The sequence below is a fragment of the Aspergillus bombycis genome (assembly GCF_001792695.1).
Source record: "Aspergillus bombycis strain NRRL26010 chromosome Unknown contig00042, whole genome shotgun sequence".
Taxonomy (NCBI): Eukaryota; Fungi; Ascomycota; class Eurotiomycetes; order Eurotiales; family Aspergillaceae; genus Aspergillus; species Aspergillus bombycis.
The window spans coordinates 241985-250008 of NW_019170044.1; positions in this window are offsets into that span (position 1 = coordinate 241985).

An 8024-nucleotide genomic window follows, 5' to 3' on the forward strand; every position below is an offset into this window, starting at 1 on the left:
TTTTTTATTTTAGTTTCAATGGAGTCGAACCGTCCCGAAACAGGGCAGTGTCTGACGAGGATGCAAGCGCCGGAGCCAGAAAAGCAACTCCAGGGATTGCAGGACGTAAGTCGAGTAGCACGAACCCCCGGTTGTGACTCGCCGAGAGGCTGCGGGTGGACCATGGAACATGGACCCACCGACCCTCTCTTCCCCGTGCCATTATTTATTATTTAATAAAATATTGCAGTATTTACGAAAGTGCCACCAATAAATCCTGACTGCCTTAGTGGGTCCTCAACCGACATACATGACTGGCGTATGGCCATAAGCTCAACTACCTAAGCTCCCGGCAGCCTAGTTAGGCATGAGGCAGACTCCACTTGGACCACCTGCAAATGTTGCAGTGGCCCCCAATAATCCCAGAAACTGGCCTCCCTTCTCCGTACTAACCGTCTGCATCTTAGACTGTGCCGGACCATACACACATATGGAGTAGGACCCTCTGCGGCCCATTCTCCAATCCCCATACTCCCAAACTCAGGAGCGAGTAACAACTGACGGATCTCAATACCAATATCCGGGCCAACCCCTCTCTTCCTCCACCCTCCTTCAACGTCTCTTCCCCCCTCCACCATCTGACACTGGCATACAAGAGTACGTCAACCTGGCCTGCATATCCCCGGTGATGGGGTACGGTTGAGGTGAACGGTCAGTGCTCGCTTGCAGGGGACTGCTGCATATGTTGATATGGCTTTTTTCTTGTTTGCCATCTAAACTCCCCCTCCCCTTTTTTTCTCTATGGCCTTGGGAAGTTGTACGAGGAAGTCGCTAGGTCCATAATATGGGGATAGTGGTAGTTGTGCTCTATGTTTGGCTCCAGATCCACACCAAGACGTCGCGATTCCTTTAGAAAGACGATGCAGGCGGCTACAGGAGTTGATACTACCCAAAGCTTTTTTCTTTTTTTAAAATTTTTTCCCCCTTTACCCTTTCCTCACTCGCTTCTTACTTTGCCTCTTCCGTCATGGATCACTGAGACTGTGCGGCAAGCGTGCTTACTTAATACATTAGTCACCTGACAGGACAACGCACAGGAAATGCCACCAGCCACCCTGGCGGCAGCCACAGATTCCATCAAGTGGGGCCTTTCCGATGCTGATCCGTCGGCTTTCAGTTGATCTTGATAACTTGATACATCACCTGAGTGGGCCGATCTTTTCTTTTCTTTTCTTTTTACTATTTTTCTTTTTCCTTTTTCTGTGATTGACCCCCCTTCCACAGCAATGAATAATGGGCCGTTCTAAAGATGCCAGACTCCCCACTAGCACATCCACACACCCACACTATTTCCCATTCCTTCGCTTAGGTTAGTAGTGCTTTTTTCCCACCAGAGGGTCACTAACTTTGAAGTTTCTAACGCCGGGAATCCTAATTAACTTTAGGCGGGCCACCCGACATCCTTAACCCTTTCCCTTGTTAGGGGGCAAGCGGTCTCCTAGCGTGAGTCTGCTCCGTCGTTCACGCTCCCCTATACTGAATATCTCGGCGCTCCGTTTTCTCGGGGCCGAGTCTCAGCCCTGAATCCCTGAACAGCGATGAGCACCATCCATCTCATCTCCAGGGATTGAGACTTTGACTATGATCGAATGATCGACCCCACTAGTATATTCAAGCTATCTAGTGCTCTGTGTGATATACTGAGTACGTAGTATAGAGATAAGAATAAGAACACGTAGCCGGGGGAAAGTTTCCCATTCCGAGAACATTCTGCTCGTGGGGAATGCCTTCATTCTTGGACTGCGTGTACTGAAATCACGTGATGACCCTTCAGGTGACAGCTACACCGGCCCCAAACAATAACCGACGGACAGCCCAGATTCGTGACGAGGAGAGTCAGAAAGTAATACCATACTATTCATATACTGGCTCCCCCATAGTCAGCACTGTATTTCAAACCATGCAATTCTCATGACAGCAATCTGCCATAGCCTGGGTGTGTCGACCTCTATTTTAATCAGGACTAGTGGTCTCTCTTTAAAACCATCATAGCGCCGTTAAGCCCAAAGGTTGTTTATTCTCTATTTTCACCTATAGCAAAGGATCGCGCTAGTCTCAGATCTTCACTTGTGAGCATGTCGACGATCTTGATTGAGAACGGAGCAGGGCGGAAGTGCTTGAAATATACAGATGCCCCTATCACACTACAGATGCTGGTAACAATAACAATAGAGCCAACACTGCATCCTCCCAGCATACCCATCTATATATTGACACTTATGCACCATCCCTCATACTTAGATAACACTTCTGATCTTCTTCTTTGCCCGCTCCGGGGCAATGTAACATCCACTATGCCGAGCACATACCTAGCCAAGTCCAGCATAGCCACGCACCTGAAACAGATGGTCCTAAAAAAAGTTTCGAAAACGGAGTCCAGTCGATTCCAGCACATCCGAGCCAAAATCGAACTGACCGAATACAAGAATGGCGATCAATGAATGCCAAGGACCTCGTAGTCACTTCCCCCCCCCATCAAACCAATCTCCTCCGAACGAAATTGAGAGGTGCATAAACGGCACACGCCCCCCTCCCCCAACAAATCTTTTTAAGCTTTACAAACTGCAGCATGGGAATAACTCCCATCGGCAAGGATGTAACGCCCATCCCTGCTGTTCTGGACCACCTGTTGCTGCAATGCAATGCATGTCTGCGGACTGGGATTGGAAGGTCGACGGTCCAGTTGCCCATCTCCGTGTCACTCGGGTACATTTGACAGAAAGGATCTGATTGCTGATTCTGCATATATGCGAGCGTACGGGCGAGAAGACAAATGGGCGCGCTATTATTAACGTTATCACTAATTCACTAATTCGTCTGAAGCAAAAAGTAACCTTCAAAAAATAAAAGAAAGATGGAAAAAGGCAGGTGTCATTTTCCTTCTTTTCCTTGAATGTCTACTCCTCCTCCTCCTCCTCCTCCTCCTCTTCTTCTTCCTTGCTCTTCCCGCTTCTTCTTCGTCTCCCGCTTATTAACTGTTGTATGTTAGTTACACAACAAAGCCTGCAGTTCACCCATCAGGATTCCAATCTGTCCTGTTGTGTGTGCGTGTGTTGCATCGAACTGCACTCCAGGGATGCAACTAACACAGCGCTGGGCAAGGGTCCCTACTGTACATTTGTATTACAGACGCCACTGGAATCTCCACCGCTGCACATATTTATCTCATCTTCGGGATCTTTGTCTGTTCTGGACTATTTGACAGTTGCCATGGGAAGGGCCCATTTCTTTTCCCGTCTTTTTCTTTACCCTTTTTTACATTTCCCCTTCTTGCGCTCTAGTCTTCCGGGTAAAGACCGATCGGGATGGTCCTTGCTTCTGCTGCACTTGTTTCGGGAACTCCACAATTGAAGTGAGCTCGGGGTTTGTAATGTGGCATTCAATTAATGGCGGGAAGTAAAGCCCGGGGCGATCTCGATCGGTTACTTCCGGTAATCACGTCTTATTGTCCTTTTACTTTAAGAGGAACTTATATTTTCAGGTGTTTATCGGGTAAGTCGATAAAATATATATCCGCTAGTAAATGTCAAATGTCGCCGGGAAGCATGGCCACAACGGAAATCGTGAGGATAAAGTAAATGGGCCAGGTTTCTTGCGATGCCGGTTTAAGGGACAGGAATGTCCGGGAACGTACGAACCAGAGCGACGTGGAATGTTAGATACGAGGAATCTGGGAACCTCTTGCTAGCATTCCAGCCCTATAGCCGTTTTGAAAAAGTGGAATAGAGGGGGGAGGAACTTGGTATCCAAGTTTCGGATCGTGCGTTTGCGTTGAAGGGGTATTTCTGAAGGAGTACTTAGACCTTATATTGAGCTTGCTCTATCTGGCATTGGTGTATGGGTTCTGAACTTGGTATTTTGAGTAGATTGTTGACTCGTTTTGGGGATTGAAATTGATCTGTATGAGGCTTTGAGTCCTTTCGTACATTAAGCCCGCGCTGGTTCATATATCAGAGTGTCACAAGCAATCCGGAGGCTTTTCTCAGTAGTATCCACAATCTGACAGATACTTGGTATCTATCATTGTCGGCGGTTCATACCAATGACGTGACTAGAGAAGCTCCGCCAGATGCATTCAGCGAATCCCCAGTTGCTGCCAAGTTTCGTCGTCAGAATGTCCAGCCACAGAACGTATGTGAATCCATGTCCGAGATTCTGCCTTTGTACACGTCTCATATGGCGTCAATAAACCAGCCATACCACTCACGCCATTGGTTCACTTACCATGCCCCCTTAACAGAATCGCGGTACTTCGGCACAATATATACGGGCATATCGCAAGTGAAACTTCAGAGATCAACGGAATCAGGACAATAGTAGACCCATTCCATATCCCCTTCCGTCATGACGGGTGATATCAGACCCACAGGAATGTTCCATGACTCAACCATCCACTCACCCATCAGACACATACCAACCCTATGAAGATCAACGAGCCAGTTCGATCAGAACGGATCAGAAATGCCCGCTACGATCGGCCTCAAGCTAGCCCAATGAAGCACGATAAAGTTAATAAAATCAATAGTTCCCCCAAACCACCCCCGAAGGAAAGAAGGAAAAAACAAGGAACATGACATCTGCCGTATCACATATTGTCACAACGAGAGCCCTATGATGGGGCTATCTTTATGGTATCTCTGTGAAGCTGATTTTGCTTTTCTACTTCGGTGGGTGGGTCCGTACTCATTCTCAGATGCAGGGGACCGCATACATATGTGGGTTTGATGTGTTATCGGCTCCACTGCCTCCTTGCATGTGGACTGAGCATTCGTGGTATGTAGGTGGGTAAACAGAGTAAACCCATCGCTGGATGACAACATTCTACAGGTCTTTAATCTGCGTCAGTGGATGTATTAAGCTGGGGGGGGTGGCGATGGCTCTTGTGGTGTGGCGGGACTTGAGGTATGTCTTTATTTTCTTGGTAGATACCTCTCGTTCTCTTCGCCTGTGTTATGTGTATGGCGTCATGTGCATATATATATATATATATATATATGTACACTTGCAAGTAAGTGATGATATTTTTAGATGGAATCTTGCTTCAATGTAGGGGTAGATACATAATGTTACCATTTCATGTCGATGTATGTACACCGTAGGCGGAAGAACCTCGGGCCATTTGGTGTACGGGATAACCGCGATTGGCCCCCATATGCAGATCTGAAGACAATCCGTGCTCATACCCATCGGCGGAGATCTGCATGCCTGGGTATGATCATTTGGATGAATATCGCTCATTTGTTATCTGATATATGATCCTTATATAGTAGATCTGGGAGACACTTATGATCATCATCTGCTGTTGACTTGCACAAACGGTCGAGCCTGTGGGGTGAACCAGGGTGTCCATCATTGCATTAAGGCTGAGACAGCGGTCCAACACTTGGTTTTCACAGAGTGGGGATCGTTGATGGACAGCCCGGTAAGGCCGCGAGATTTCATGTGTCCACTCGGCTAACCGGCACCGTCAAACGATTCTGACAATCTATTTAAGTGCGTCGCTAATGTGTATCGAAACCGTTTGAATATAATTAAAGTTGGACAATTGGACTTGCAGCGAGATTTCCTATAACGCACATGACCCACGATCCGACGGACGGTTATTCAAGGAAATATATTTATGTAGATTTCATAGCCATGTATGGCCCAATAATAGGGGTCGGAAATCAAATGCCCATCTTTATCGTGGGGTTTCCGACACCGCTACGGAGTACAGGCAGGCCAACTGCTACGCAAGACTGATGATGATCCTACTACTAGTAGTAGTGGGTTGGGCATTCATTTCACTGAGATTTTATCGGCGCCAAGATTGACGGAATTATGTATTTGACCCGACTTTAATATAACGTGGCTTGATGGCGTGTTACAGCAGCATATAATGAACTGTGCACAACTGTCACCGAGATATATTGATATAGTTAGTATACTTACGTATGAGTAGGTTGTCATATCTCTGGTTCGGTTTTACCCTGGTAAGAACGAACCCCCATCGCACGCCACTTTTACAGAGACCCTACTGCCAAGCTATGAGTACGTATGCTCTGTGGTACACACTCTATAGGTAACAACATTAGGAATCGTGAGCGGTCATACCCGCTTCCCCAGACGTTACTCCGCTCCAGCCACGGGAGGCACAGTTATGGCAAATGACATGTTCCTGGCCAAGAGCACGAGGTTGCGCTTCATCCTTGGGGCTCTCTCGGCAGTGTGGCCAAGGCGCCTGGAACTGTTGCGAGATATAACGAGCCAACGGCAACTGCTGCCCAGAGAATGCTGATCACAATGAAGGGACAAGATTTTCATTGTGAGTGCCAGCGATTATAATTCTATGCCGTGCAGCGCCACATGTCATTTGTGCTCGAGCCGGTGGGAGATCCGAGGAGAAGCTGGTCGGATACTGCCAGGGATCGACATCTTCTCGGGGCAAGCTGGCAAGCAGTCCACTCCGATAAAGAGCTTGTAGGAGAGCCCCATCGGGGTACACTACCGCCGGAACTCCCCTATTAAAATATCTCTCCTTGTCGATCGGCGGCAGTAGTTGGGACGATCTCAGACAGGCCACGTCTGACAATCCGGGACACAAAAGCAGTCGTACAGTTGCTGTTTACCTAATATATTGATCGTTTACTGCGCCACTTTAGACACGATGCACACGGTAGAAAGTGATGAGGTAGGGGGGACAATTGCCAATCTCTCGGCGACTCTGGGCAATTGGCTCGGCATGGTTGTGGGAAGAGCGAGTCGTTCTTTGGGGTTTCAGCCATCGATCGACTTCGTAACTCTCATGCAATCACGAGATTTGGCTTATCATGAAAGGGGCTCCACCACACAATGGGGACGTCTTAGTCGAGATCCATGTCAATATGTGCAAGATAACCAACAATGTGGAATCAATTTCGAAAGGGAAGATGAAACAGGTTCAACAAATGAAAGACACAAATCAAACGAAACATCAGTAAAAAACCACCAAAGTATTAGGGTGTGTAATGGTGCATACGCCGTAAGAAAACTAGACCCCCCCAAAGATCTGGTGTATTACTGCCAAGCCGCTCATCCACCTCCGAACGCGGATCATAGACACTTTCCTTTGTTCAGACAACCAATGACGGTGTCTGCAGGTGTTGTTGAAATCCCCGCAGGGCTCTTGGCATCTTGGCGGAGTGGCCAGAAAAGGAAAAGTGCCAATACTGCAGTGACGACCGAGGCCCGTATGACTCCATGGGTTTACGGTATTGACCCCCATTCATTCTTTACTCGACGGGACACGAACACAGCATCTTCAACATTTCGTTGTATCGCCCAAATGGCGCGGGTCTTCTCTCAGCCCCGAGGATCCTTCCTCTGTCCTTTCTCCCGGGCCATGGACTTCAGTCCACCTCCGTGATATATATATATACATGTCTTCTTCCTTATTTGTTGATATCCTCATAACTTTTGAGGGGAGGAAGACAAGTGAAAGGAAAAATAAGAAAAGACCCAAAAAATAACACAGTGAGCATCCATTGACGTCGTCCAGGGTGCCAAGGGCTCGGCATCTGGGCGTCTTGGCAGCGAAGAAAAAGCAGAAGAAGGAGAGTCTTTCCGCTGCATTTGAGCTCTGCCTTTTTTCTTGTCCTTGTCTTGGAATTCCGCTCTGTCCTACTATTGCTTCTCCATGGCATGCTTATAAGTTTCCCCTTCTTCCGCTCCTCTGTCCGTCGCCTCCATCCCTCCTCCGATCAGCCCTCCTCACCATATCTCATCCTCTCTCCCCCTTCTTACCACACTACCTCCCCCCCCCCCACCTTCGCTGTGGGATCGTCACTGGTCTTTATCAGCGGGTATGCCCCTTGCGCTGCGAGCCATGCGGTGAGCATAACCTTGTCGCCCTGTGTACGATTCTGTACCACTCTGTGTCGCATTTCTGAAGGGGGTCGACGAAACGCTATCACGCCCTTGATTTCTCCACCGACTCTTTCGTCTCCCTTCATATCATCCGCTCCAAG